General features: G+C 36.2%; 1 pseudogene; it reads left to right on the top strand.

The window, feature by feature from the left end:
* Positions 1–536: 536 nt before the first annotated feature.
* LOC129530322 (phosphatidylinositol 3,4,5-trisphosphate 3-phosphatase TPTE2-like) overlaps positions 537–16,026 on the top strand; it is a 54,430-nt pseudogene continuing 38,940 nt past the window's right edge.

Here is a 16,026-nt window from a genome sequence, read left to right as displayed (position 1 = left end):
TGTGATCATTAGCATTTTTTAACCAATAAAGTAGTTTTTAATTAAGGTATGTACATAAGTTTTTTGAACATAATGCCATTGCAAACTAAACAGGCTACAGTGTAGGTTAAACATAACTTTTATATGCACAGGGAACCCAAAACATTTGTGTGAGTTGCTTAATGCAGTTTTTGCTTTATTGCAGTGGTCTGGAATGAAACCCACAATGTCTTTGAGATATGTCTATACACATTTATATATTATATGTCCATATACATATTCTTTTATATATCTTTATATACATATATATAGAAAGAGACAGAGAAGATAAAAAGATGCAAAATTCAGTGTTGGGAGTATCCGTGAGGAAAGAGTTTCTGATTAATGATTGTAATTTTCTTTCTTAAATATTAGGTCTTCCAGTGAGCTAAGTCATGTTTACTATATCCTTTAGATTCATGGGATTCTTGTTATTCAAATATATTTTTCATCATTATTTTGTGTAGCAAATATCTAATGATATGTTTTTGCATTTTTTTTTTTTTGGTGGCTAAAGTATGTTAGAACGACTTTCCAAGTTTGAAGTTGAAGATGCTGAAAATGTTGCTTCATGTGAGTAAGTCAGTTTGAAGTTTGAAAGGAGGGAGCCATTGATGGATCTCTTATCTTTAGTTAAACAGGGCTTCCACTGAGGCAAGAAGGAAAAAGGGAAACTATGGAAAGATATCAGAATGTATGGGTGGGAGGGTACACCGTATTTTCTCCAGTTGAATTCTTAGACAAGTATTATTTTGAAAAAAAAAATTCCATGCATTCAGAAATAAATGTTCTTCTAGCTTAAAAATGTAAAAAGTATTCTTAGAGGAAATTAATTCCATTAAAAGTTTTTTTTAAAAGAAAACAGGAATGCAGAATGCTACTTAACTCATCAATAGTGAACGTTTCTCATTTTTACTGGATATGGTGTGATTCCCAATTTTGTAGATTTTTCCTATGAGCAAATAGTATTGATAGCAAAAGCAAACATATTTTGCTGACTAAAGACCTCTTTATGGTCATTGGGATTTTATTCTTATTTGTTTCTAATCTCACTAGAGTACTTCCTGTTGCACTGACCTGAAGGCATTTTATCATGTACTCACTGTAATGAAACAGTACATTCTTAAACTGGCTTGTGTCTGAACTGCAGACATATTCAGGAGATTTTTCTTCTGCTTCTTTCTTGCCCAGTTGTATAACCATTACCAGCTTGTGTCAATGCTGGAGAGGAAGTACTGCCATTGATGAAGTTAAGTCACCATGGTTGTAAGCTGTTGGTGTCTAAACAAAGATTGGAAACAAAGAGGGCAAATACAAATAGTTCTTCAAATTACCCTGAATTTGCCACTGAATTAAACTGTGTGTCTGCAGATTAGCTATACGTTTTCTGTAATGAAGCTGCCCAGGGCTGAAACAAAATTAGACAGATTAAGCAAGGCAAGCATTTCCTTCTTTCCCTACTCCAAACAAAATAAATCAGGTTTTCATTTTATTTTATTTTCAAATTACAAAGTCTCATTACATAGATGTAGGAGGAATTTGCAGTAGTCCCTGTGAGAAATGCTGGTGTTTCATACCAGGGAGATGATATTGGATTTATAGTAAAAGCTGGAATCAGTGCTTGGCTTTGGCCTCATATATTCATTCACCTGATACTCAGCAAGTCACTAACTCTCTTTAACTTTCAGATTATTCAAATGTAAACTGGCTATAATGCAATCTATGTACTGGATATTGTATTGTAAAAAATTAGTAATAAAATGAAAATAACATGCAAAAATACTTTGAAAACTCTGTAGTTCTGTAAATAGGTTTTATTCTAAAAACTGAAAATAACGTAAGAGTTCATTAAAGGAAAATCAGAAAATACAATCAACAAATCTACCCACATATAGTCATTCTTAAACTTTGATGCTTGCACTTCTAAGTTCCTTAAGCATATATTTTTTTGTTTACAGATACGAGGCCATACTTATTCTTTTGTAAATAACCTTATTACTTAATGACATCATGGCTATTTTTTTGTTAATGTATATTCATGTGCACTTAAAGCATTATTTGTAAAGTGTAATATTTCATGGTGTAGATGTGCTATAATTCATTTAATAGTCAGATATTGCTGAACAATTAAGTTTTTTACAAGTTTTAAACTGTTACAAAAATGAATATATTTGAGGCTAAATCTCTGTATATTGTTGGTTATTTGCTTGTTATAAATTCTCAGAAGTGGAAATTCTGTGTCAAAGGGAATGATTGTGACACTATTGATATCGATATGTGCTTTAACATCAAGATGCAAAGTGTACATTTCTCCCCTCCCACACTTAACACTAGCCATCATTGATTTCTCTGATATTAGTAAATATATTTGTTCTAATGCACATTCTTTGACACACCTTCATTTATCCTTTTCTGTCTTTGGACTGAAAAGTTAAATCTATTGATCCTTTTTCTGTTTTATGTAATATAAGCAATTTCTCCCAGGTTGTCTTGGTTTTCACTATATAAAAGCATTTAATCCTCATGTAATCAAATGTATCTGTACTTTTCTTTGTGATTTTGCCTTTAATGTTATTCTCAGAAAGTCCTTCTTACCCCAAGATTTTAAATACATTCACCAACATTTCTGTTTTGAATTTATTTTCTTCATTTAAATAAAATATCTGCCCTGAATTTACTTTGTCTTAAGGTATAAAATGTAGAAATTTACTTTTCTCCTAAGTGACTCATAGTTTTTTCAGCATGAACATGTCATCCCCATGTATTGTCCTTACCCTGTTTTAGTGATCTAGAGTGAGCATGAAGACCAGAGTCACTACAGTGTTTTTCGTGCTTTGCATCACGGCCACCTCCCTACTCCCAGAGTCTGCACAAGAGAAAAATGTGTCCAGTGGGAGAGATAGCACCTGCCTTCAATACAAATCCCATTTCATTAAACATGGTCTTGTTAGTGTCAGGTAGCTTCCACCTTCTATTGATAAAAAATGAGTCATGTTCGTAGTTAATATTTATGCTTTTAATTCAACTTTGATATTAATATTGGGACTTTCAGTGTTTTAAGGTTTAGTATCTCATATCTTTTTCTCTCTCTCTTTTTTTTTTGAGCCAGAGTCTTGCTCTGTCACCAGGCTGGAGTGCAGTGGTGCCATTCAGCTCACTGCAACCTCCACTTCCCAGGTTCAAGCGATTCTCCTGCCTCAGCCTCCTGAGTAGCTGGGACTACAGGCATGCACCACCACGCCCAGCTAATTTTTTGTATTTTTAGTAGGGATGGAGTTTCACCATGTTGGTCAGGATGGTCTTGATCTCGTGACCTCATGATCCACCCACCTTGGCCACCCAAAGTGCTGGGATTACAGGCGTGAACGACAGCGCCTGGCCTCTATCTCTTTATTTTTGAATTGTCATTTAAATTTAGTTTTTGTCTCTCGCGTATAGCATGTAATGCCTTTAATGTCAAAGTTATCTGAGAGTATTTCTCAATATGCAATATGAGAGTAATATGTTTGTATTTATGATTTCTGGTATGTTTGGTTTTATTTATCATCTTTTTCTTTATTAAAAATACTTTGATATTTTCTTTGTAAATTTGTCTATATTTTGCTATTAATTGATTTGTTTTTATCCCTTGCATTTTTTGTTGATATGCGTCAGAAGCCCATTTCTAGTCTATCAATGTTTATATTTAAATGTTTAGAAAACATAATTATACCATTTTTTCCATCAATATAGAGAATAAAGCTGGACTTGTACCTGTGAAAGATAAGAAATGCAACCTGCCTTTACTTCTATCTTCTTCCACACCTTGAATCCTAGTGTAAGAATGCCTAAAAATTCAAATCAATACTATTATTCATGACTTTTTATTATTCATCTTTACTTTTAGAATCATTTATTTACATTTTCACCTGCTACTTTTTTTTTATTATTATACTGTAAGTTCTAGGGTACATGTGCACAATGTGCAGGTTTGTTACATATTCATGCATGTGCCATGTTGGTGTGCTGTACCCATTAATTCATCATTTACATTAAGCGTATCTCCTAACGCTATCCCTCCCCCGTCCCCCACCCCATGACAGGCCCTGGTGTGTGATGTTCCCCTTCCTGTGTCCAGGGGTTCTCATTGTTCAATTCCCATCTATGAGTGAGAACATGCAGTGTTTGGTTTTCTGACCTTGCAATAGTTTGCTGAGAATGATGGTTGCCAGCTTCATCCATGTCCCTAAAAAGGACATTAACTCATCCTTTTTTATGGCTGCTTAGTATTCCATGGTGTATATGTGTCACATTTTCTTAATCCAGTCTATCATTGTTGGACATTTGGGTTGGTTCCAAGTCTTTGCTATTGTGAATAGTGCAGCAATAAACATACGTGTGCATGTGTCTTTATAGCAGCATGATTTATAATCCTTTGGGTATATACCCAGTAATGGGATGGCTGGGTCAAATGGTATTTCTAGTTTTAGATCCTTGAGGAATCGCCACACTGACTTCCACAATGGTTGAACTAGTTTACAGTCCCACCAACAGTGTAAAAGTGTTCAATTTCTCCACATGCTCTCCAGCACCTGTTGTTTCTTGACTTTTTAATGATCACCATTCTAACTGGTGTGAGATGGTATCTCATTGTGGTTTTGATTTGCATTTCTCTGATGGCCAGTGATGATGAGCATTTTTTCATGTGTCTGTTGGCTGCATAAGTGTCTTCTTTTCAGAAGTGTCTGTTTGTATCCTTTGCCCATTTTTTGATGGGGTTGTTTGTTTTTTTCTTGTAAATTTGTTTGAGTTCATTGTAGATTCTGGATATTAGTGCTTTGTCAGATGAGGAGATTGCAAAAATTTTCTCCCATTCTGTAGGTTGCCTGTTCACTCTGATGGTAGTTTCTTTTGCTGTGCAGAAGCTCTTTAGTTTAATTAGATCCCACTTGTCAATTTTGGCTTTTGTTGCCGTTGCTTTTCTTCACCTGCTACAGTTTTATGCTACATTAACAATTATTATTTAGACTTACCTAATTTTTAGTTTATATTATTTACCATCTTTTCTCTGTTAGTTATCTTCCTTATTTCTGTGTTCTTCATTTTAATTCATTGCTCAGCTGACTCAAGTACTTTGAGTAATTGTTTTTAGGAAAGGTACATGGAGGCTATGCTTCGTGTTGCTTCATGTTGGAGTGTCTGTCTGTTGCTCCTGAGTGTGAACAGTACTTTTCGTGGATATGGATTTACCGAGTCATAGTTATTTCCCTGCAAACTCTGCACATAACTGCTTGAAGCTGCATTTACATAGTACACTTTTTTTAACAAAAAACTCTCAATTGTGTATTTACTTGGTATAGTTTCAGGGGACACCAAAACAGATTAAGGGGCTAAAGCCATCCAAGCCACTTTTTCATGGCTTCATAATCTGTCAGACTTGGTTCTGTATGGTGACATTGTCAAGTGAGTTCAGATTTATGACATTTCCTTGATACCCAGAGATCCAGTAGACTGTGTGGGATCAGAGGTTCTTGTAGTAAGGGAATGGCAACTTGAGGAGAGAATTCACCTCTTTTGGACAATTGATCCTCCATCTATATCAGCCTTAACTCTCCAAGCCTGGGTGGAGGTGGTGGATCCAGGTGGAGAGGGGAAGATTAGAAGGATTGGGGATTTCCTTTATCTCAGGTTAACCTAACATCATTCATCAAAGGCCAATTTTGTTTTTTTTAACTTTCATTTTAGGTTTGGAGGTACATGTGAGGTTTGTTACATAGGTAAACTTGTGTCAGGGAGGTTTTTTTTTTTTACATATTATTTCATCATCCAGGTATTAAGCTCAGTGCCCAAATTCTTATCTTTTCTGATCCTCTCTCTCCTCCTACCCTCCCCACTTAAGAAGACTCCAGTGTCTATTTCCTTCTTTGTGTTCATAAGTCCTTATGATTTAGCTACCACTGATAGGTGAGAACATTCAGTATTTGGTTTTCTGTTTCTGCACTAGGTTACTAAGGATAAGAGCCTCCAGCTCCATCCATGTTCCCACAAAATACATGATTTCATTCTTTTTTTATGGCTGCATAGTATTCCATGGTATATATGTACCACATTTTCTTTATCCAATCTGTCATTAATGGGTACCTAGGTTGATTCCATGTCTTTGCTATTGTAAATAGTGCTGCAGTGAACATTCATATGCATGTATCTTTATAGTAGAATGATTTATATTCCTATGGGTATCTACTCAGTAATGGGATTGCTCAGTCAAATAGTTCTGCTTTTAGCTCTTCAAGGTATTGCCATACTGCTTTTTACAGTGATTGAACTAATTTACACTCCCACCAACAAAGTATAAGTGTTCCCTTTTCTCTGCAACCTTGCCCGCATCTGTTATTTTTTGACGTTTTAGTAATAGCCATTCTGACTGGTGTGAAATGGTATCTCATTGTGGTTTTGATTTGCATTTCTCTAATGTGATATTGAGCTTTTCTTCATATGCTTGTGGGCCACGTGCATGTCTTCTTTTGAGAAATGTCTGTTCATGTCAAAGGCCAATTGTCAGTGCCCCAGTTCTGCTCAGTATCTGCCCTCTTTGTTCTCCAGTCTTAGGCACAGGCTATGAGCATTGTCTTAGGATTCATGGCTCTTGGGGTGCAATTTGAGTCCTGTGTTGGAGGCTTCAGTATGACAGAAACTTCCTGAAGACTTCTCCTACTGAAGCCTCCTGTGTTGGAGGCTTCTCCTCCTGAAGAGCCTCCAACACAGGAGGCTTCAGTAGGACAAAAAAAATTGTGCCTCATGAGCTACCTTGTCTCCAGCCATAAGGTAAAATGAGGCATTATTGGAGGCTCCATCAAACAGGCTCTCCTTCCTTTGATTAATGCAAGGAGCCCAGTCTTTCACGTGTTTCTCCTTTGAAGTATATCTTACTAAAATGTCTTACCTCTGAAGTTCATTTGCAACCTCATATGCGACTCTTGCTAATGTGTATCTGTTCACTAGGTGTCTAGTTTGAGGAGACGACAAGAGCATCATTTACTCCCTATGCTCATTCCTGAAACACCTTATTTTATTGCAGTGGAAACTGAGATCTGGCCAAAGTTTGAGGACTTGGCCAGGCTGGCATTAAAATACAGTTCTCTTCTACCACCCTTTTCTGTCTTCATGCTATACTCCTTGAGATGATGACCACAAGTTTAAGTTTAGTATTGCCATAAAGTTGGGGTTGGGGCTTTGCATGCAATGGAAATGTTACTAAACATCCAAAGTTTACTGTCTTCTGGATAGCATAGTAAACATGCAAAATACTCATGGAGCAGGAAGAATAAAATTTTAGCTATTAGTAAAAAGCATTTTGTTATACAACTTCTGAATAATTGTCTTTCAAAATTATATTTATAAGGCCCTTTGTTTTTTGGTTAAATTTACAATATATGTTAGAAGAAATCTGATTAATTTTATTTTTACTTCTTTTTGCAGTAGCAAGATTAAGAAAATTGTGCATTCAATTGTATCATCCTTTGCATTTGGGTATGTGAGACATAGAAAACACCATATATTAAATATATCTGAGACTTGGCTGGGCGCGGTGGCTCACGCCTGTAATCCCAGCACTCTGGGAGGTGGGTGGATCACATGAAGTCAGGAGTTCAAGACCAGCCTGGCTAACATGGTGAAACCCCATCTCTACTAAAAATACAAAAATTAGCCAAGCATAATGGTGGGTGCCTGTAATCCCAGCTACTTAGGAGGCTGAGGCAGAAGAATCGCTTGAACTGAACCAAGGAGGCATAGGTTGCAGTGAGCTGAAATTGCACCATTGCACCACAGCCTTGGCAACACAGCAAGACTCCATGTAAAAAAAATAAAAATAAAAATAAAGAGTCTTATATATATCTATACATACATATATATATGAGACTTAATACTTCAACGAGAAACACTGAAATAAAATAACAAAAAAGCATTTCCACTGTCCATCAGTTGCTAAGTAGCCATGTACCCCATCTAATGTAATCTAATTTATCATGGAATTTTGGCTTAAGCTGGACATTAAGAATTGCAAATAAATGGCTTTTGCCTAAGATTAATAGTAACATATTAATATTGTTTTTCTTCCATCTGCAAAAGTAACATTAATGAAAATCAAATGTTAAAATTCTATAATTAGTAAAGTGTTTTATTAAATACCTTATACATCTGGAATTACTCCTTAATTCTGGAAATAATTTACTTAGACTCTTCTCTACATAAGATTAAGATTTCATACCATGATATAGATTTATGCAATATAATTGTTTCCTTTTGAATTAATAATATTTGAATTTGAGCTGCAAGTTTTTAAAAAAGTACTTCAAAGACTAATTCACCTTCATAGATTAGGCAAATAGTCTAATCAATTTATGGAGAATGTATTTAGAATATGTAACAGCAAGTGGCAGGAGGTACTTTAGAGTTCAAGACTCATGTGTCCATCACTCTGCTAGAAGCACCCTTAAATATGAAATCATGTACTTGTTGAAAATGTCACTGATGAAAAATCTTGGTCTTTTAAGAGCTTATGTTACTCATGCTTTCATTTGGTTTTTATTGATAAATTGTTTAGAATTATCCAGATTAATGAAGGTTTATTTTTTATGAGAAATTGATATAAACTTCTTATGAAATTCTCAAATTTTAAGAAGAGTTTGTAAACAGACACAGGTGATTTTAATTCAGTTTTACTTTTCTCTCTTGAGGTGTTGGTCTGATGTGTCTACTACAAAAGGCCATGATAATATCTTGTGAAGTGGTTTGGTGAGAATTTTGTTTATTAAGAACTGCTTGTATTGGGTGAAAACAGTGATTTTTGAGATTCTAAGGCATTACAGTTTTTCCTGCCACTGGGCAGCTTAATACTAAATAATAACATTTTGGTACCTGATCAGTGGCTTAAATACAGTATAGCTATAGGGACAAATGCCCCTTTATCTTTGCATTTATTTATTTATTTTAGAATATTTGGAGTTTTCCTGGCCTTACTGGATGTCACTCTCCTTCTTGCCGACTTAATTTTCACTGACAGCAAACTTTATATTCCTTTGGAGTATCATTCTATTTCTCTAGCTATTGCCTTATTTTTTCTCATGGATGTTCTTCTTCGAGTATTTGTAGAAGGGTAAGTTTGATTATTTTTATAATGCATTAAGCTATTTTGTACTTTTATAAGAAGCAGTTTGGGAGGCTGAGGTGGGAGGATCCCAAGGTCAGGAGTTCGAGACAATCCTGGCCAACCTGGTGAAACCCCATCTCTACTAAAAGTACAAAAATTAGCTGGGCATGGTGGTGGTTGCCTGTAATCCCAGCTGCTTGGGAGGCTGAGACAGGAGAATCGTTTGAACCTGGGAGGCAGAAGTTGCATTGAGCCGAGATCACGCCATTGCACTCTAGCCTGGGTGACAGGGCGAGACTCCATCCCCCCCTCCCCCCCCCCAAAAAAAAAGAAAAAGCATTTTAAAATAACAGGAGCGTTCACTACAAACTGACTTAAGAGCCTTTGGGCCTCATGAGAACATTGGTGGTAGTCTGGCAATACCCCCCCATGGCCTGTGTTTGAGGTGGCCATGGATTGATGTTCCTCTGCCTTTGGACAGGGGTGGAAAGAGTGGGAGGGACTGCATCTTGTGGTTTGAGTGACAGCCATAGCACAATAAAACACTAGGTAGACTTTTACAGTTTTTGATCTAGCCCTGATTCCCAGACAGCACCTTTGGATCCACCTGGAGGCTAGGAGAACTTGTCATCCTGAAGGGAAGGACGCAGGCCTGGCTGTTTTTACCATGTGATGACTGTAGAACCCCAGGGCCTTCAGCAAATTCCTGCAATAGCTAAGGAGTGGTTACAGCAGGTCTTGGGCAAGACCCCGTGCTCTGCTGGCCTCAGGTCTGACCCAGTGCAGTCATAGTAGTGGTGGCCACAGAGGTGCTTATGTCACTCAACCCCAAGCTTTAGGTGCCTCAGAACAGAGAGACTTTGTTTGGGAGAAAGTAAGGGAAGAAAACGAGTCTCTTTTTGATAATGCAGAGAATTATCCTGGATCTTGTCTAAGACCATTAAGGCAGTACCACTATGAGTCTGCAAGAACCACAGAGTTTAGGAGGCTTGGGGTGCCCCCTAAAGCAGATAGAGATTAGATCACAATATCCAAGTTCTTTCAAATACCTGGAAAGCCTTCCCAAGAAAGATGGGTACAAATAAGCCCTGACAGTGAAAACTACAATAACACCTAACTCTTCAATGCCCAGACACCAAAGAACATCTGCTAGCATCAACATTATCCAGGAAAACATGACCTCACCAAATGAACTAAATAAGACAGCAGGGGCCAATCCTGCAGAAACAGAGATATGTGACCTTTCAGACAAAGAAATCAAAATAGCTGTGTTGAGGAAATTCAAGATAACACAGAGAAGGAATTCATAATTCTATTAAATAAGTTTAATAGAGATTTAAAAGAGATTAACATAATTTAAAAGAATCAAGCAGAAATTCTGGAGCCAAAAAATGTAATTGGCCTGCCAAAGAATGCATTAGAGTCTTTTAATAGCAGAATTGATAAACCAGAAGAAAGAATTAATGAGTTTGAAGACAGGCTATTTCAAAATACATAGAGGAGACAAAGGAAAGAATAAAAAACAATCATGCATGCCTAGAAAATAGCCTCAAAATGACAAATCTAGGTGGTATTGGCCTTAAAGAGGAGGTGGAGAGTGTACAAAGTTTATTCAAAGGGATAGTAACAGAACGTCCCAAACCTACAGAAAGATATTAATATCCAAGTACAAGAAAGTTATAAAACACCGAGCAGATGTAACTCAAAGAAGACTACCTCAAGGAATTTAATAATCACAGTCCCAAAGAGCAAGGACAAAGAAAGGATCTTAAAAGCAGCAAGAGAAAAGAAACCAGTAATATACAATGGAGCTACAATATATCTGGCAGCAGACTCTTTAGTAGAAATGTTTCAGGCTAGGAGAGAGTGGCATGACATATTGAAATTGCTGAAGGAAAAAAACATTTACCCTAGAACAGTGTATCCAGTGAAAATATCCTTCAAAGTGAAGGGGAAATAAAGACTTTTCCACACAAAAGCTGAGGGATTTTGTCAACACCAGTCCTGTCCTAGAAGAAATGCTAAAGGGAGTATTTCAATCAGAAAGATAAGGACATTAATGAGCAATAAGTAACAACCTGAAGGTATAAAACTCACCAGTGGTAGTAGGTATACAGAAAAATGCAGAATGTTATAACACTGTAACTATGATGAATAAACTACTCTTATTCTAAGTAGAGAGACTAAACTATGAGCCAATCAAAAATATTAACTACAACTTTTCAAGACATAGATGGTATAATAAGATATAAATAGAAATAACAAAAAGTTAAAAAATAGGGAGACAAAGTTAAGTTGTAGAGTTTTTATTAGTTTTCTTTTTACTTGTTTATGAAAACTGTTATTATAAGATTAAAATAATGGATTATAAGATAGTATTTACAAGCCTCATGGTATCTTCAAACCAAAAAACATAAAAATGGATACACGAAAAGTAAAAAACAAGAAACTAAGTCATATCACCAGGGAAAATTACCTTCACTAATGGAAGACAGGAAGGAAAGAAGGAAGAGAAGACCCCAAAACAACCAGAAAACAAATAACAAAATGGCAGGAGTAAGTCCTTACTTACCAATAATAACATTGAGTGTCAGTAGACTAAACTTTTCAATCAAAAGATAGAGTGGATGAATGGATGAAAGAACAAGACCCATCCAGGTGTGGTGGCTCATGCCTGTAATCCCAGCATTTTGGGAGGCCAAGGCAGGCAGATCACGAGGTCAAGAGCTAGAAACCATCCTGGCAAACATGGTGAAACCCTGTCTCTACTAAAAATACAAAAATTAGCAGGGTGTAGTTGTGTGCACCTGTAGTCCCAGCTACTCAGATGGTTGAGGCAGGAGAATCACTTGAACCTGGCAGGCAGAGGTTGCAGTGAGCTGAGATAATGCCACTGTACTCCAGTCTGGTGACAGAGCAAGACTCCAGCTCAAAAATAAATAAATAAATAAATAAATAAATAAATAAATAAATAAATAAATAAATAAAATAAAAAGACCCATTGCTCTGTTGCCTACAGGAAACACTCTTCTCCCATAAAGACACATGTAGGCTGGAAGTGGTGGCTAACTCCTGTAATCCCAGCACTTTGGGAGGCAGAGGCGGGTGGTTTACTGGAGGTCAGGAGTTCGAGACCAGCCTGGCCAATATGGTGAAACCCCACCTCTACTAAAAATACAAAAATTAGCTGGGTGTGGTGCCGGTCACTTGTAATTTCAGCTACTCATGAGCCCGAGGCAGGAGAATCACTTGATCCTGGGAGGCAGAGGTTGCAGTGAGCTGAGATCACACCACTGCACTCCAGCCTGGGTGACAGGTGAGATTCTGTCTCAAAAAAATAATAATAATAAAAATAAAACAAACAAACCCCAAAACTAAAAACATGCTAATATATCTGACAAATATTGATGCAGAAATCCTCAACAAGATACTAGACAACTGAATTCAACAATATATGGTAAAGATCATTCATCATAACAATTGGGATGTGTCTCTGGGATGCAAGGATGGTTCAACATTTGCAAATCAATCAGTGCGATACATTATATCCACACAATAAAAGATAAAAAACATAAGATCATTTCAGTTAATGCTGAAAAAGCATTTGATAAAATTCAACATCCCTTCATGGTAAACACCCTAAAAAACTGGCTATAGAAGTAACACACCTCAACATAATAAAAACCATATATGACAGACCCACGGTCAATACCGTACTGAATGGGGAACAAATGAAAAGCTTTTCTCTGCGATCTAGGACACAATGAGGATTTCCACTTTTACCACTGTTGTCCAACATAGTACCAGAAGTCCTAGATAGAGCCATTATAGAAGAGAAAGAAAGGGAATAAAAAAAGAAATCCAAATTGGGATGGAAGAAGTAAAATTATTCTTGTGTTTGCAGATGATACATTTTATTTGGAAAATACTAAAGACTCCACAAAATAAACTATTAGAATTGATAAGTTCAGTAAAGCTGCAGGATACAAAATCAATATACAAAAATCAGTAGCATTTCTATATGTCAACAGTGAACCATTTGGAAAGGACATTTAAAAAGTCCTATATACAATAGCCACAAATAAAATTAAATACCTAGAAATTAACCTAACCAAAGAAGTGTAAGGTCTTTATAATGAAAATGATAAAACACTGATAAAAGAAATTGTAGAGGACACCAAAAAATGGAAAGAGATTCCATGTTCATGGATTGGAAGAATCAATATTGTTAAAATGTCCATACTATCCAAAGCAATTTACAGATGCAATGCACTCCCTGTCAAAATATGAATGACATTCTTCACAGAAATAGAAGAAGCAATCTTAAAATTTATATAGAGCCACAAAAGACCCAGGATAGCCAAAGCTATTCTAAGCAAAAAGAGCAAAGCTGGAGGAATCACTTTACTTGATTTCAAATTATACTACAGAACTATATAACCAAAACACCATGGCACTGGCATAAAAACACACACATAGACCACTGGAACAGAATAGAGAACCCAGAAACAAATCCACACACACTTACAGTGAACTCATTTTTAATAAATGTGCTAAGAACATACATTTAACAAAAGACATCTCTTCAACAAATGGTTCTGGGAAAACTGGATATACACATACAGAAGAATGCACCTAGACCCCTACCTCTCACCATATACAAAAATCAAATCAACATGAATTAAAGACTTAAATCTAAGACCTCAATGAAACTGTTATACTACAAGAGAACATTGAGAAGAATCTCCAGGACATTGGTCTGAGCAAAAATTATTTGGGCTATACCTGACAAGCACAGGCAAGCAAAGCAAAAATGGGCAAATGGGATCACATCAAGTTAAAAAAACTGCTTCATAGCAGAAGAAACAATTAGCAAAGTGAAGAGACAGCCCACAGAATGGGGGAAAATATTTGCAAAGTACCCATCTGAAAAGGGATTAAAAACCAGAATATGTAAGGAGCTCAAACAGCTCTCTAGGAAAAAATCTAATAATCTAATTTTTTAAATGAGGATAAGATTTGAATAGGCATTTGTCAAAAGTAAACATACAGATGGTAAGCAGCCATATCAAGAGATGCTTAACATCATTGATCATTAGAGAAATTCTCAGTGTAGAAAACTACCATGAGATATCATCTCACCCCATCTAAAATGGTTTATATCCAAAAGTCAGGCAATAACAAATCCTGATAAAGATGTGAAGATAAGAGAACCCTCATACACTGTTCATGGAAATGTAAATTAGTAGAACCCATTGGAGAACAGTTTGGAGGTCACTCAAAAAACTAAAAATAGAACTACCATATGATCCAGCAATCCCACTGCTGGGTAGATACCCACAAAAAAGGAAATCAGTATATAGAAGAGATATCTGCATTCCCTGTTTGTTGCAGCACTGTTCATAATGGCTAAGATTTGGGAGCAACCTAAGTGCCCATCAACAGATGAATGGATAAAGAAAATGTAGTACATATACATAAGAGAGTATTATTTAGCCACAAAAAAACAATAAGATCCTGGCCAAGTGCACTGGCTCATGCCTATAATCCCAACACTTTGGGAGGCTGAGGTGGGCAGATCACCTGAAGTCGGGAGTTTGAGACCAGCCTGAGAACATGGAGAAACCCCATCTCTACTAAAAATACAAAGATCAGCTGGGTGTGGTGCCGGGCGCCTGTAATCCCAGCTACTCGTGAGGCTAAGATAGAAGAATCACTTGTACCCAGGAGGTGGAGGTTGCAGTGAGCCGAGATCACGCCATTGCACTCCAGCCTGGGCAACAAGAGTGAAACTCCATCTCAAAAAAAAAAAAAAAAAAAAAAAAAAAGAGATCTTGTCATTTGGAACAACATGGAACTGGAGATCACTATGTTTGTTAAGTGAAATAAGCCAGGCACAGAAGGATAAACATCACATGTTCTCACTTATTATGGGGCTCTAAAAAAAAAAAAACAATTGAACTCATAGACCTAGAGAGCAGACGGGTGGTCATCAGATGCTGGGCATGGTAATAGGGGCTAGGGGGTGGGGTGGTGGGGATGGTTAATGGGTACAAAATAATAGAATGAGTAACCCCTAGTATTTGATGTCACAAGAGATTGACCATAGTCAACAATAACTTGATTGTATATTTTTAAATGACTGAAAGAGTGTAATTGGATTGTTTGTAACATGAGTGATAAATGCTTGAGGGCATAGATACCCCATTGTCCACAATAAGGGTGATTATTATGCATTTAGTTATATCTGTTATTATGTTTGAATTGCCATGTTGGTATTTTAGTCACATGTAAGTGTCAAATGATGAATATAATTTTATTGTTTGAAAATTTCCCATGAATGTTATATTTTTACCTTAGTCTACTCTAGAAAATACATTTTAAATAATTCATGATAGTAGAATTCTTAATGGGGATGAGTCAATAGTTTGTGGTCTTTAAATATTCCTATCTCTTCTTGCAGGGGGGAATGAACTTTTTTTTTTTGTTTTATATTACAGGAGACAGCAGTATTTTTCTGACTTTTTTAACATTTTAGATACTGCCATTATTGTGATTCCTCTGCTGGTTGATGTCATTTACATTTTTTTTTGACATTAAGTTGCTTAGGAATATTCCCAGGTGTGAAACTTAAGACTTACCTCTCTTAAAGTTTTTCATTAATTTTAGCATTTTCTGTGGCTTTTATTCTATATAATCTTTTCAACTTCAAATGTTCTCATTCTATACCAAATACATTGCTTTAAAATGAAATGTTTAGGCAAATTCCCACATACTTTGAAACTAAAAGACTGTGATATTTAGGGACCAGTGAAGAGTATACAGGCTAAGTACCATTAATGGAATAAAGAAGATGCAGTACCCAAAGAAGGACTTTT

This window comes from Gorilla gorilla, chromosome Y, assembly GCF_029281585.2.
Source record: "Gorilla gorilla gorilla isolate KB3781 chromosome Y, NHGRI_mGorGor1-v2.1_pri, whole genome shotgun sequence".
Classification (NCBI taxonomy): Eukaryota; Metazoa; Chordata; class Mammalia; order Primates; family Hominidae; genus Gorilla; species Gorilla gorilla.
This window is presented reverse-complemented; position numbering and strand designations above follow the sequence as displayed.